This window comes from Passer domesticus, chromosome 5 (assembly GCF_036417665.1).
Source record: "Passer domesticus isolate bPasDom1 chromosome 5, bPasDom1.hap1, whole genome shotgun sequence".
Classification (NCBI taxonomy): domain Eukaryota; kingdom Metazoa; phylum Chordata; class Aves; order Passeriformes; family Passeridae; genus Passer; species Passer domesticus.
In genome coordinates this window covers 46063262-46079482 of record NC_087478.1, presented here as the reverse complement: position 1 = coordinate 46079482, position 16221 = coordinate 46063262, and the positions used below count along the sequence as shown (strand labels likewise).

The window sequence follows — 16221 nt, the reverse complement described above, 5'->3', positions numbered from 1 at the left end:
TTGAATATATTTAGTGAGGAAAGAAGGGTTGGGTTAGTGCAGTAACAACAAGCAAAGCCTTCATCTCAGTTGACAGGTGGCTTGTGGCTACTGGTGGGACCCAAAAGCTCATCTTCCCAGGGACATTGGAAGTGACTGCAATTTCATCCTTCCTTCTGTCCTTAAGCACCTCAGGGTGCCTGGGTAACAGCCATATCTGAAGCCCCTATGCACTTTTCCTCCCACTCCATTTTCACAGAGAGAGTGGGGACACCACCTGAATGTGAAATGGCTTCTTTATTCTTCCTCCTCAGCCACAGCCCTGTTGGCTTCAAGCACACGTCCTGCTGTGTGAGGCTACAACTGTAACTAACATTGGAGCAGTTTGGTGGCTGTAAAAAGGAGCCAGTGCTTGAAGGGTGCCTGGATCCTGCCTGTTCTGCTGCCTGCCCACTGTGTACACTGAGGTGTGACTGGGTTGGAGGTGGTGGCTGGTTTCCTGGGACTGGACATCTGCTCTCACTGTGTACCCCACCAGCACCGTGGCACGTGCTGAGCAGCAGCTCTGTTGTCACCTTACCTACCAGAGCTGGGGAGTTGTAAAGATTCAATATTTTCCTTTCAAAGCAATGACACAGCCATTTTGCCCTCTCCTTCCACAGTGGTTGCTCCAACCCTTGGCCATTTTAGCTGCTCTTCTCCATGCATTCTCTGACTCCACGCTGCCCTCCTGCAAAGCAGGGGCCAAAACTGCCTACCATATCCCAGAGCTGCATGCATCTGGATTTTATATGGTAGCAAAATGGTACAAAGGAAGAGGACTGCACAGTGGCATCCCGTTCCACTCAGGAATAAACACCTTCGGCCTGTGCTACCCTTAACCCCTTTTCCCACCCATTCCTTGCATTGGACAAAGGCATTTTCACCAATCACTTTAACTATGATATTTTCCCAACCTTTCTATGCTTATAAATGTAACACTAACCAGGGAAACTTTCACAGGGTGTGTATAAGAGAGAGACAGTAACTTCTTGTGCTGCAAATATGGGGACAGCTCAAAGCTCAGGCTGCTCTCCAAGCAATGCAGTGAAGGGAGCATGAGTGGATGCATCCTCAAGGAATATGCAGCCACCTCTGGGCAGGAAACTACAGCAGCAGGCTGTGGTGAACCAGGGAAGTGTGAAGGTGAGGGCTACTGCAAACAGAAGTGGCTTGGGGGAATTTTGAGACAAACTAATTGCATCAGTTAGCAGTTGTCTCAAGGGGAACCTCTCTTAAAACAATCTTGCAGAGTGTCCATCAGACAGTAGTTCTCATGACCTTGCTGAAAGGTCTGCTATGAGGCAAGGAGCAAGAATGGAGGAATAAGGAAGGACTTCTCTGACTCTTTTCCTACGTGTGAAATGCTAATTCTAGATAAATTTGAATTTCAGTGGAGAAGAACAAAATATCTAAAAATAAAATGTCTCTTCACTAGAACTCTGTTTAGAAAGAATTGTAGCATTTAGAAACTGCATTTATTCTCCAGCATTTGCTAACTGGACCATGGCAGGACTTCAGAGCATCATTTTCCTCTCATAATACAGCTTCTAGCACTGTCAGTGCAGTCTTTTGCCATTTCATTCAACAACTTTCAGGTGGGAAAAATGGGAGAAAGGGGAAGTCTCTGCTGTACTGCGCTGCGTGATAATGGCTTTGGGAAACCTCCTTGGGCCCTGGTGGCATTGCATTTGCCAGCTGGGTGCTCTTGGGGAGATGGCAGCATGCAAGCACCCCACCAGACAAGGTAGGGGTTCTCAGCTGGTTGAGCATAGCACATGTGCTTGTGGGGTGACTTGTGGCATGGCAGGACTGAGGCATCCTGTGCTCAGCTCCTGAGGTTTGTCTGGGTCAAATGCACACTGTCTGGGAGGCCAGAATACCCCTCGGAATGGTGAAACAGCCTGGAAAACATATTCGCCTATTTTTATCCTGGCTTTAGCTGAACTCACTTCCATAGCAGAGACAAGTAACTTGAGCCTTCTGAGTCTAAGTGTCACCAGCTATAAAAACGGGGTTAATATCAAGCTTACCTACTTTCCAGTGAGTTGCAGCTAATTAGAGTTAGCGTTAGTTAATGTTTGCACAGCCTTGGGATGTGAAAATGGTAATAGCATGCTAAGTATTACTCCTGGTGCCTAGACACCATGATTCCTCATAACCAGAGCAGTCAATTAAATTAGCTGGAAGTGGAGAGATACAGCAGTGAGGAAGGCAGAGGAGATACAAACTTCATACTGTATGCATGATGGCCTGCAGCTGCAGAGGGCAGGGAAAGCTCTGTTCCTGCTACTAAGGGAGCCAGAGAGACAGCTCTGGTTGTGTAGGAGTGCAGATGTTCCCCAACAGCTTGGGGCTGCACTGTAGCAGTCTGCTGGCTGAGAAAGGGAAGGGTCAGTTCCTGACAGATTTATGGGAGAGAGGGCTCTGTTTAATCCTCACATGACTCTTGCTCATAATGTGTTGAGGATGCTGATTTCCTGTGAGGTCTTCTAGACAAAGCAGAGCAGCACTTCCCAGAGAGTGAAGGCTAACCCTGCCTCATGTCTGTCAGCTAGCAGCACCCCTGGTGGGGAGTAAGGAAGACTCATCACAGTGGGCAGTACAGTGCAGTGTTTCACCAGAACAGAACAGCACTGAACATAACACAGCCTGATAGGTGCACTGTCTTGAAGAGGGGATCCATTTCACCCATGCCAGCTGTGGGCTCAGAGCAGACACTCAGGGACTGTGGGAGAAGCAGAGTGGAACAGAGCGATCTCTGTTCCCAGCAAGGCACTGCTCTGAAGGGAAAAGTCATTGGACTTGTTTGAAGCCCAAAAGGGGGAATGTAGAAGTGTGTGATGCTATTTCCCAAACCTGGATTTTGTTCAAGACACTTGGATTAATACTGTATTTTTTGGTGATTAATCAGGACTGACTACCCATTTTAGGACCATGGCTTGGAACCTTTCAAGATCCATCCCCAGTCATGCAGAAGTCTGACCACTTGCAGAGGTGTGACCCACCAGGAGGGCAGAGGGAGGATTGTCACTCTGGATCACCAGCGCTGTTTCTTAGAGCTCCCCAGTGCTAACCTACGTATTAGCTGAGGATTTGGCTAGAGCTCCTGGCCAGCTTCCACACTCTGCAATTGCATTCTGCTGCCTTGAAATCCCCCTCCTCACATACATGCACAAGCACACCCCATGGTTTAAGAGGGACACAGAAGCTGTCACTGCTTTCTATCCAAAATCCCTGCACAGTGGTGGAGGTGGCTTATTTTTCTCAGGAACATACTCTATTTCAGTGCCACAAGACATGAATTATGTGCCTGGAAAGGTTATAAAAACACTTTGGGACCCTTTGGAAGGAAGATGCAATCTTGAGATGAAAAGTGATATTAAAATGTCACCCGGTTTGACTTCTGGCATGATCAAGGCCTCAGGCTTGGACTAGGGAGAGGTGTCCTCGTGATGCTGGGAAAGATCTAAGCACTAAGCATATTCCATTTATGAAGTCATAAAGATGTCTGTACTGGGTAACTGATTTAGGATTTTGTTCCTCCCTTCTTCTCCTTTCTCTGTCCTGTAGTTTTTCTTCAGCCTCCTCCTCCTCCTCACACTCTGTTCTCCTCCCAAAGAAACCAAGGATCTCCTGCTGTCAGAATGATTATTCTCCCCTGTATTAGAATGAATGATTAGTCTTTGTCTAGTTGCCTCCATAATTAAGTGCTGCATGAAAGAATATTTTTGTAAGTAACCAAGGCAGCTGCTCCCTCTGGAGCTGTTGGGAGCATGGTACAGCTCTCCACTGGCTTACAGGCAGAGAAGTGGGTGTCCTGCATGGAAAGGCATTCACACCCAACACCTGGCAGAGGTGCTGCAAGCTCAAGCTGTGCTTGTAGCTGCATATACCTCCCCATATAGCTGTATATATATCCCCAACAATGCTGTGTGCATATGATGATCAATTTGGATTCATTTATGGGCTGCTACAGATACCCTACCTGATGTGTGTTTGCACAGGGGCACAGACTCAACCCCACATACCCTGTCCTATGTAGGTTTGTACACTCCTGACCCAGGACTGAGCCTCTGCATACCTCCAGCTTGTCTTTCTCACTTCCCTGATTCAAAACTATCAGACTAGTCCTTCCCTGTCTCTGTGTCCCCCCTGGATAAGCACCATATTAAGAGAAAGCTTTTGAGGGAGGGCTGGGGTAAGGGAAGAGGTCGTGAGTGGAGACGGGATATTAGACAGCAATAAAGCCTAAAGAACACCCCACCCTTCCTATAAATATCGCAAGAGCTCCTCTGCTTCCTAGCAGCACTAATGACGCTCAACAGGAGTGATGGAGGGCAACAAAGGAATCACTGATGAACAATCAGAAATGGTGCTTGGCTGCTAATCGGACTAATGAGCTGCTTTGCATAAAATGAGAGGGAGGGAGGAAGATGAGCAGATGGGCTCTTGGAGGGAAGGCCAGTGGCAGCAGGAGTGCCACGAGGAGTGCCCTGCAGCATGGCAGTGCTGGCTGCTGTCTCTCTACTCCTTCCTGGCAGGAGACACTGACCATGAGAGGGCCAGCACTGGGCAGCTCTGCCAGAGTGGCTCAGGCATAACTGAAAGCCTGGTGTGAACCACGACTTATCACATCATGCCTCAACCCACATGGCAGGTCTTGTATCATCCTTGTGCATCAAAGAGGTTAATCCAATCATTTGCTGAAGAAAGGGGGGATGCATCTTCTGTAACTCCAGGGGCCAAGACACAGACATGGGGAACTCCAAAATACAATTCATACTCCTCCTAGAGATATCCAAATCAGAGCAGAGGTGTCTGACTCTGAAAGTGTATTTACCATGGAGGGCTGGATTGATTCTCCACTTGTCTGTCTTCTGAGAGACACCAGCTGACCAGCTCATCAGGTACATACTCTGGGGGTTATTATCCCTATGAAGGGGATTAGCATCATGTTGCCTAAATTTTCCCAGCATTCCTGTTGTAGGTGAGAAACTCAGGTTTCACAGTGAATTAGCAGCTGTGTTACTGGGAAGGAAGGTACAGGAGAAAGAGCAAGAGACAGACATATACTGCAAAGGAGCTATGCTAGTCTCAGCCATGCATAGGCAAACCATAGCCTAATCCCAGCCCACATCAAAATACTGAGAAAGATTTTGGGATTTAAGGGACTTAAATGCCTGGTGCATTCCGGCAATGCATGTCAGGTACACAAAGAGGATTTCCCAGCTTGAGGATATGACACAGGCAAAACACATTTGAGTCACTTTTCCTGGCACATTAGTACAATTTCTACTATGCTTGCTAATGGGAGACAGGAGAGACTATGGTTTCGTGTTTTGCTTCCTACACCTGACTGCTGATCCTTCAGCACTGCTAGGTGAGAGCAGATCTACCATCTCTGTCGTCTTATTTCAGACCATGACCATTTTTCTGAGGCTGTGGGCAACCACACAAGTAATGATCTCTATTGCAATCCAGACAAGCATCTGCTAATAGCTGTCTGAGGTCTGTTAATGTGTTTCCCTTTCACAGAAGCTCCCAGAACAGCCAGAAAATGGTGACTGTGCAGCAAGAGCAGCAGGTTAGAAAGGCTGCAGCATTGCTCTCGTTTGAATTCAGAAGCAGATGCTATAATTTATCTTGCAAATGGAACTGTAGGAATGATTTTCTGCCTCGCCTCCATAATTTGTTGGCACTTTACCTAGGTGCACAGCTGTGGATGGGGTGTCCTCACAATAGAAAGAAGGCACTGAGCTCTCTGCCTTCTTACCAGCTTGTACTGGGAGAGATGATCACAGGCTGGATGCAGCTCCTCTAGCAAAGAGGAGCTGATGAAAACCCTATTTCCCCCAGGGCAGGCTGTGTGCAAGGCTGCACACTGACTCCCACTCCTGATGCTTCTCCAGTGTAAGGGACATCTCTAGCATGAAATGGACCTAGAGAACCAGTTCTATATTCTGAGAAGCCTATGAGCTGCATAAAGCCACCAGATATTCCGATGGTCATTATGATTCTCAAAGTTTTGCAGGGAAAGGGAGCAATAGAAAGGGATAGTACTGGATAGATGAGAATTACAGTGCCATGTTGTCTTGAAGCCAGCCAGCTGGGATGCCCTCAGTGCAGGGCTGAGAGAGGCTCCATGCTGCGCAGGTGTTCACAGGAGAGCCATGCTCCATCTCTCCTCAGACCTCTCCCAGCTGCTGCTTTGCCCCTCCAGAGTCCTGCGTGTTGAACTCCAACCTGTGAAGTCCCTAATTTGAGCCCAGGAGGATGTGATACTTATACCTAGGATGGTACACCTATCTCCTAGCATGGAGATCTGAGCTGTGAGGCTGATCACTTACAGGCTCTATGTGCTGCTTGCAGGATATTCAATCCTGTCATACTTGTCAAATCTGCATGCCTCGAGAGTTGCACTTTGACTTTCTGTGAGCGTCCCTCTGTCACTGTAGCCCTTCTGTAGCCTTCCAAGGGCTGCTGAAAATGCTTCTTCAGGACCACCTTCTGGCAGCTCTGCAGAGCTGCATAGGAGTCCTGTAGAAAAACCCTGAAGATTTTCTCTGTATGAAGAGTACTGCAAGGAAGAGAAGTAAAAAATATATTCTTAGCTCAAAATCCAATTCCCTTCTGAAATGGCCACCCTGCTTTTCTGAAGCCTGAACAAAGAAAGAAATCTACCTCTTTGTTAATGTGATGTTATCCTTAAGGACTGTAGAGAAGGCCAGATCCTGATGGATGCACAGTTGTAGATATATAAATCCTGTGTGTCCCAAGAGTGTACAAGAGAAATCCATGATAGATGACTGGAGCAGAACATGAAAACACAATAGACAAAATGCAACATGAGTTTAGCAGTTATGATTGTCACTGCCAGTGGAATTGGATCAGGTGGGATGAAAAAAGGGCTGGAGGCCAGTCTGTAGCACTGAGGAGGAAAAGCACTGCAAGGCAAAACTGCAGAGAGTGATGGGAGGATGTTGTCTATGGCCATCGGTCTCTGTCCGGTCTCTTTCTGTAACTGCTTTGCCAGCTTCAGGCTGTGACTGGCACTAACTGCCAGCTCCTTCCCTGGAGTGGAGAAGGGGTACTGCTGTCCAGGCCTAGCAATTATGTTCATTTTTCCCTTCAGGATCCAGAGGTGCTAAGACTGCTCACTTGGAGCACAATTTTGTAACCTGTTCCCCTGCTGCTCATCCTGGCATCAGAAACTGAGAGCACAGGTATTTGTTTTCTCTAGCTATTGACACACTTCAGTCTCCACTCTATATTTATTTTCCCAAAAGTTAGTCAGAGTCAAAATGAGGAGGAAGGACACCAGACAGACCTGCCCAATAGAAACTTTCCCCGGCATGTCCTTTCATAGTCTGGTCCCTAAAATACAGGACAGGGTGGTTGTTGCTGCCCTGAGTTCAATGAAGCTAATCACTGTAGCGATATCGTCCTTCCAGCTGATAAATGCTCTCCTGCTTCCTCTGTGTCATACGCTATTATGGCTGAAGGATGCTTGGTTGGGGTTTTTTTTGGTTTGTTTGTGTTTTTGGTTTGTTTGGTGTGGTTTTTTGGGGGGTTTTTGGTGTGGTTTGTTTTGGGATTTTTTTAGATTTTGTTTAGTTAGTGCTGTTTCTAGTTGGGGAAGAAATTGTCCTTGTTGAAACCATGGTGGGCAGAGGAATGTCTGTCATGTTCCCATGATCATGGAGCTGTTGTGCCAACTCTATTTATTCCATCTGTACAATTATGCTGGGCCTCGACAGCTGAGCTGCATCTGCAGAATTCTTCAAGGAACACCTGGAGACATATCACACAGAGATGTTACTCTAAAGACAGTTATATCATTAGACATCTGGATGCAGATCAGGAGCTGTAGGTTCAACCACTTCTATCACAAAATTTCATTGCAACTTTAGACAAGATATTTTAACCTTTTGCAATTCATTCTTGCCTCCCCTCAGCAAACTACAGACACCCAAATCTTTCTCTTACCCACTTGGATTAGAAAATGCATAAATGACTCTCTTTGTGCTCCTGAACATTACCACACCACAGATAGACAGTTTTAGTATTGCAGCCCATCATTTTTAGTAAGTGATGATCCAGTGATGCTCTTTGCAGGAGGGTGAAAGCTATGTTTGGAGTCCTGTTCCAGTTCCCATATCAGTATTTTCTGGATCTCTTCAGTTCCCTCTTCTATTTCATATTCCTTTTTTTTTTCCTCTTGAATTCTTTCATGCCATGCTGCTGTGGTAAAAGAGCTGCCATGGAGCATCTCAGCTTTGAACATACATGTATGTGAGAAATAGGAGGTGACAGCTGGAAACAAAGTCCTTTTGTCTTGGATGAAAAACTGTAACTTCTTATTCCAAAATCTGCAGTTAAGAATGATTTTAACCCTTAAGTTCTGTTGTGGGCCATATTCATACAGCAAAGCAACATCGTAGAAGGGCAAAAAACCACAGTTCACCCAAACCTTCACAGACAGTTAGTCTGCAACAGGTACCTACACTTTCCTTGGAGCTCATTCTGTCATCTATGGAGACATCCATTTCCAGGAGCTCTGTAACATCTGAGCACTTTCGCACATCAAATAGAAAATTTATAAATGCACCCAATTGAGGAAAGGGGTCTCTGTAATTATCTTTCACTTCACTGGCATACCTAACAGTGAAAGTCCTCTTTCTCTGCTAGATTGCTCCAGCAGAAACACCATAGGATATGTTGCCATGGAAACAAAACCCTTTCCTTCTCGTATTTCAATAACGTGTTGAAGGTTTTCAGGGCCTTTTCCCTTTTTTGCTCTGCTTGGCCTTTCACCATTTACTGTACATCATATGCTGGAAGTGCAATGCTCTTATTCTTCAAAACCCAAACAGAAAACAACTCACAAAATTGCTCTTTCATCTAAACTGACTCTTTGCCATCCTTCCCTCTTACTCATTGTCTCTGTCATTTAATGGCTTTCTGTGACAATCTAACTCCGAATCAGCAATTTACTTTGTGTGATACAAAGTTCCTTTGCCTGTGCCCAAAAGCTCTCCCTAAGGGCAAAGGAGAAGTCCTGCTGCCATGGTCCTGTCTTGCAGCTGAAGTTTTTCCCTGTTACACAATGCAGTTGAATGTCTTTTGGGGTATCGGGGGTGAGAAGGAAGGAGGTGTAAGCTTTTTCACTCATGGGAAGAAAGTGATGAAATGTGCTTTCACAGCAATGATTTTTGTCTCTGCAGATTCAATGCCTTGCAGTCTCTGCTGTGAAACCTACAACCACAGCCTGCTTGCTTCATTGCATAGCACCGGGTTGCACTCGCGTATTGGAGTCTTGGTTATTGAATTGCATAACAGATGAAAGAAGAGATTGAGGAGCAGTCAAGCTCTGAGGAGATGGTCCTCACTACGCCGTGCAGCTGCCTGTTTCCTTTCATGTCCTACAGTTCACTCTAAACAATGTATATCCCACTGCAGCTCCTCCCTTGCAGTCCACAGGTGACTTGCAGCTTGTGAAAATCTTTTGAAAAGCCTAGCAAAAGGTCTTATGTTGGTGACCATCATGTTACATCCCCTCAGAATTTGTGGGCTGCATTTCAGATAAAATTATTATGAGCACACTCACCAGTCACAGTTTCTCTCCATTCTTTCCCTCCAGAAGGACAGCTTTGGGTACCTCTGCCCTTACATGCTAAAGCTGACTACAAAGGATGCAGTCTGTTTGTGTTTTGTTGCTTCTGAGTGTGTGGGAATAACTGTCAGTCCTAGAAGGCAAACAGTGTTTTCTAGACGGTTAAAAAACAAAAGAAAAAGGCAATTTATTTGAAGGCATCAGGGGTTTGGATGGCTCTGAAGGCATCTGCTGACCCTTCAAAAGGTTAAGCTAGAACAAACAAAAACCTGAGAGAATGCCCAGGTTTACTGCATTTGACTGCCAGGAATAATAAGAAGAGCTGCATTTCACAGCTGAGATACTGAGGTGGGATGACAAGAGAGCAATCAACAACCAATCTTAATGAGTGTTGCGCCTGCTACAGAAAAAGTAAAAGGAGGGGTTTCCTATAAATCAAATTGTTCCTCTTTGGTAGTTTGGGAACACATGCTCTAAAATCAGTCATCAACCATCATCACTGACTTCCATAGTCTACTGCAGTTTCCGCACTCCAGGAGAAGGGTCAGTGGGGAAGATTACGAGACCCCAGTGTGTGTGCACTGGCAGGCTTAAGATGGCAAAACAAGTGTGGCTTCCTCTCAAGGGGATTAGTCTCTTCTGTTTCCTTATCTGTGTTCTCAAATAGGAGTCAGGTTGAGCTGTCTCTTTATTTGTTTAGGACACCCCTAACTTTTGGTAGAAAAGGTTCTAATGGATTCAGAGTTGGTGGAATTCCCCAAGAATCCATGGAAAATGTTGTTCACAAGGCAAGGATGTGCTTTAGGAGATGCCTTCTTTCTGGGCAGCAGAACCACAACACTGAGCACTTGAAGTAGTGGAAGATTTTGCTCTCCAGGTCCAAATGATACAGTGTGCTAAAATGCACTCTGAGTTCACAGCTTAACAACAGAATTGTCTACCACCAAGGGAAGTGCTTGAGATTAAACCATTATGCAATTGCACTCTAAACTCATAATTACTCCTAGCATTTCCTTCCAAAGATGCAGGGCTGAACAGTGCCTCTTATTTTGTAGCAATTACCGATAACAAATGGTTTAGTTCAAGGTTAGTAAAGATACTTTTAGTTGAAGCCTCTATTTTTCCACTGTGGATTGGGACTTAATATTTTTGGCCACAGCCCAAAGAGGTGACATTTGGAAGTATGAATAAAACTAGCATAAGAAGTTGCAATTGTGCGAAGACAACTAAGATCTACAATTCCTCTAATTCCTTCTGTTGTCTGCTGTTTTTTCTCATGATCTGTACTACCTCCGTTTGCTTTAACAGCCAAATAAAGAGGCAAGAGCCATCTTTCTGTTACAGTTTTATCTAGTGCCTTGCACAGGGGCTGTTGGGGACTGCTGATGGGAGATGTGGAGTGGGGCTCTACAAGCAGAGATGAGACTACTGCTGTGATGAGATGAGCAGAGATGGACTGCACAGAACTGGGAGGGTGGTCCCATGGGAAATATAATCATCACACTGGTGCCAGTCACAGTTAGTAGCACCAGGGCTTAAATTCCCATCATCATGGTTATCAGAGCTGGCAGGAAAAGGGAGCAATTTAAGCAGATGGAATATCTCTAATCTTCCTAGTAGTTGTATTTGTGCATTGCTGCCATGAGGGCAAATAATCTGGGCATCTAAATCCCTTGTCTACACTTGGAGTGTATCCAAATGGATGTCAAGGTAAACAATCACAAATCCTGGCTTGCACTGTCTACTCTTGAGGCCTCCAGCAATGTCACCAGGCTGGGTGGTTGTGGATTATGATCCCTGCCAAATGTACACAGGGCTTACTCTGAATGTGTCCTTTGGAGCAGAGCTTCCTTCCTAACACAGCCTTTAGGAGACAACCCCTGTGCTGGCACACCAGCCAATCTGCAGCTTTGTCTTGCAAAGGAAAGGGGCTATGGGACTGATAAAGAGCAAGAATTTGGGACAGATGGGAGTGTGTGGGTGACAAGCTCTCCCATGAGATTTTGTATGCACACAATATTCCTCAAGGGAGGGTCTGGGCTCTTCAGACAGTAGCAATGTGAGGCTGTGGGGGCTTGGCTGGGCTCCTCTGAGGTCCCGACATGCTGTGTGGCTGTTCTCCATGGCTGCCTTCCAGGGTACAAATCAGCAGAGCTGTGTGGCACGGAGTAGGAAGGCAGGCTCTCTCTGGGCATGAGGGCAGCTGCCTCTGGGTGTGGTTTGACTGCAGGAGTAGCAGACAATGGACACTCATCGAGCTAGAGTTCCACTTAGGGGTGCATCCTCCAGCCACTGAGCCCAACTCAGCATTCTGGCCCCTTTCATTCCAGAGCCCATAGCTCTCACACTGCTGCTTCGGAGATTAACTGTTTCCTGCTTCCCTACTGGTCCAGAGGCTGCCTCCTATCCCTTCCACAGACCAGCCCCAGCCCACCTTGATTCTGTATATCCCTAACTCCTTCAGAGCTGCCCAACTGATACATGAAGTTTGCCATCTCCCATCTCCCCAGCTGTGTTTTTTTCCAATGTGTCCCTTTTTCCTTCATTTACATCAGTGACAATTCCTGCTGCTTAGTGTGGCCACTCCAGCCACCCTCACCTGCCTCCCCTAGGGAGGAATTGCTCCAGTGCATCATGCAGGTGTGCAAACAGCTGCATGCTGGAAGCACTTGACCAGAATTTCTCTTCTGAACAAATCAAAGACCACAAAAAGAGATGTGTCTAGGAAAAAGTTGACTTATGCTAGTCTCATTGTGGTTGATTTCTACTAAAGATACAGTAATTTGGTCTTCTTATTTTTTTTATAAATCTGCCATACATTTGTTTAAAAAATGAAGGGTTTTTGGTGGAGGAGACCAAACTAGTTTGGCATTGGGGCCAAGTTTGAGAGAAGATATTGGAATTTTGAAAGTTAATTTTGGACACAGATAGATTTTGATTTGGGTGGTTTTGGAATAGGACTTAAAAATACCAAAAAAATTACTAACATTGCTAAAAAAAGTGACCTTGCTGAAAACAAGAAAAATGGGAACATCTTTTCAGAGTGATTAAATAACTCCAAACTGTAAGATATGTCAGTTTGGAAAGAATGAAAAGGGTCAGGCTGGATCCAGAATAAACTACTTTGCTTAAAATCTGCTTAAAAATATTGCTCTGGGTTGAATCTTATTGAAGGTTATATAAAAATAAATAAATGTCTCCCCAGCTCTATTTTACACAACAGGGAGAAACACTAGAGGTGGACTTGCAGATTTTTGAATGGAGACAACCCTAATTTTGTACAGTACAGAAAGAAAGAGACAGTCATGGCACAGCAGAATGTACAACCTCTAAGGAAAAGAACAGAAGAAAAAAGAAATAGAATGCAAAAGGATATGTCCTGTCAGCAAAAAGGAAGCCTTTGTAATATATATTTGTTTTATGGTGATATGTTTCATTAACTACATTTTAACCACTGTTTGGGCTTGTTTAAACACCAGTTTTATACAGATTTAACTAAATCAGTTTACAAAATAATTGAATTAAGTCAGACAATATCTGAGAGCACAGGCACCTGTATCATAAGTGTTTATATTGGCTCAGCTTGTGTCAGTAAATCATCCTTCCTCTGCTGCCTGGCTTCTTCCCACAGCAGTCGCTTGATTGCATTGCAGGTGCCTTTGCCTCCCTCTTGCCCTCTGGAATCTGACTCCATCCCCCCAGCAGCAGAACAGCCATAAGCTGGAAAGACAGGTGCAATGAAGGCCTGATGCCCTGGTGGGCTTTTTGGGAGGTGGTTCCTGAGAAAGGCAAAGAGGCAGAGGAGAAGGCAAGCAGCTTTGCAGATGCAATGCCTGCATCACCTCAGAGATGCAGCTTGCAGCTGACTACGGTGGAGTCCTGGTTCACCCTGGTTCACCCTACTTTAGCTGCAGGAGCTCAGACCCAAGCAAAAAAGTTGTGGGGTTTTGTTGTGTGTGGTTTGTTTTTGTTTTTTTTTCCTTGTGTGTGTGTTTTTTTGTTTGTTTGTTTGTTTGTTTTTTGGTGGTTTTTTGTGTTTTTTGTTTGTTTTTGGGGTTTTTTCCTTTTTTTTTTCTCCCAGAAAGTGCACGTGAAGATGACATTTCTTCATGTTTGTCCCTGTGCTGGCTCCTTCCCTCCTGACCTCACATGTTCTGTGAAAATGTCTCTTTGGCTAGGTCACAGTGATACTATTGTCAGACAGTTTCCTTTGCCTCTTCACTGACTACTGAAGTGTGGGCCACTGAGACCTGTGAAGGAGTGAGCATCCCTTGAAAATCAACCTCCATTGGTCAACATACCTGACATTTTTGTACCTTCCTGTGCTTTACTTGTTGCTGGACCCACATGTCAGCCTTGACCTATGGCTCACACATAGAGGGGAAGAGAGTGGTCAGGGTATGTGGTAGAGACATGCAATTCCCAGCACCTGTCACAGAGGATCAGCTGCCTGGCTCTCAGCATATCTTCTGGTGCATCACTGAGGGTGCTGCCCATGTCCAGGTGTTCACAGGTGACATGTCTGTGTGGAAAAACAGGGAGCAGAGCTTTCCTGCAGGATGACAAGTGCACACCTGTTAGAAAACACTTGTGTAGGCCTTCAGCAGGGATGGAGGAACATGTGAGCCCCAACATGTTGTGACTCTGACCAGTGTCTGGGGATTATCTTTGTAGTGTCAGTTCTGTAGTGACCCGCTGCAAATATCCTCTGCAGTGCAGGACTGGTGCCCCAGCGATGGGGAAACTCTGTTGGTGTGGTACATACAGACTGGGGAACGAGACACTGGAAACCAGTGCCATGGAAAGGGACCTGAAAGTCCTGGTTGATGGCAAATTGAACAAGAGCCAGCAATGCTCTGGGAGCCAGAAGGGCCAGCCATGTCCTGGGGGCATCAGGAACAGCATCACCAGCTGGGCAAGGGAGGGGATTGTCCCCTCTGCTGTGAACTGGTTGGCCTCACCTCCAGTGCTGTGTGCAGTTTTGGGTGCCACAATAAAAAAGATGCTAAGAGAACATCCAAACGAGGGGAACGAAGACGGTGATGGCCTTGAGAGGAAGGTGTATGAGGAATGGCTGAGGTCACTTGCTCTGTTCAGCCTGGAGGAGACTGAGGAAAAAACTCATTGCAGTAAAAACTTCTTGTGATGGGAAAAGGAGGGGCAGACACTGATCTGTGGTCCACAGTGAGCAGTGACAGGACTCAAGGGAATGACCTGAAGGTGTGTCAGGGGAGGTTTAGGTTGGGTATGAGAAAAAGGTTCTTCTCCCGGAGGGTGTTTGGGCACTGAACAGGCTCCCCAGGGCAGTGATCACAGCACCAGCCTGACAGAGCTCTGGGAGCGTCTGGACAATGCCCTCAGACACAGGGCGGGGCTCCTGGGGATGGTGCTGCAGGGCCACCAGCTGGACTCGATGACCCTTAAGGGGCATTCAGAGACTGTGATCCAACCGGCACTCGGATCCGCGGCCCCTGGGGCTCGGCGGGGCCCTGCGGCGGCTCAGCGCAGCGGGACCCCGCGGGGCCCGGCCCGGGCCGCCCTCAGCGCGGGCCGCGGGGCGGGGCCGCGGCGGGCGCGCGCCTCCCGCCGCCGCAGGGGCCGCGCGGGGCCCGGCGGGCGCCCCCTGGCGGGCGGCGCGGGCGCAGCCGCTGCCGTGCCGTGGGCCGAGAGGGCCCCTCTCGCTAGGCCGTCCTTCTCAATCTGGCACCTGTCGAGCTAAATGAGGCGTAATTAGGAATAATTATGACATGACATGGTCTGGAATGAGAGGCAGATGGGGCTTCCCCCAGGATGCACCGGGTTGGGTTTCAGGGACGAGAGAACGGGGACAGAGCGGGGACACGGAGCAGTCTGTCTTGGTTTCCTACCAGTTGTCACCTCCGCTGGCAAGGGCTGGAGACAGTGTCCCAGCCAGCAGGGTGCTGCAGCAAGAGCTGGGACATGGGGACTGTGCTGTGAGACACCTGTCTTGGCCACGCTGGCTGCTCTGCTTTATTCATTCTCTGTTAGAAGAGTGAAGCAGCACCTGAGTTTGGCCATGCATGCTGTCCCTCTCTTTCTTTCTATGCAATATCAGTAGCACGTGGAGATTTTCCTTAGGAAGTAGGTGGAAGAGAGGGAAGTGAGGTGTATTGGCTCTTTGGTACAGGCAGAAACCTGTGGTGCTGAATGGTTGAAGCCAGGAAGGTGTTTTCACACATCCTTTGTGCCCCTCTGGAGGACACTCAGCTGCTCTGTGTTGTAGGGTGGACTGGGCAAAGACGTGGGAGAGGTGCTGGGAGCTGCTTGGGAGCGGAATAGTTCAGGGAAACAGCCCTTGGCCCTTCAGGTCAGATGCTCCTTTGAAAATGCATGAGAAGGAGGCCCCATGTTTCTGGCACATTTATTTACCTTGTTGCCTGTGCAGGAGCAGAAGAAAATGTAGGTTTAGACTGGAGATGTGTGGCACAGTGGATCCACATGGATGTGTTGTGGAAGGGTAAAAGTATGAATTGTCATGCAAGCATCCATTTCTCATTAAAAACCAGTGTCATCCACCAGAAAATCCAGGACTAACCAAAGGAAGCTGTAACCACCTTCTTTTCCCA

The 16221-nt window shown here is 46.9% G+C and overlaps 1 protein-coding gene and 1 long non-coding RNA gene across 5 annotated transcripts in view; both read left to right on the top strand.

Moving 5' to 3' along the window:
• Positions 1-16221, top strand: part of GSG1 (germ cell associated 1) — a 109049-nt gene that overhangs the window by 20217 nt on the left and 72611 nt on the right. The window lies entirely within an intron of this gene.
• LOC135300494 (uncharacterized) lies at positions 5811-10594 on the top strand. The gene is made up of 3 exons (XR_010362330.1): positions 5811-5931; positions 7154-7244; positions 9246-10594. It is a non-coding gene; the product is annotated as an uncharacterized LOC135300494 (long non-coding RNA).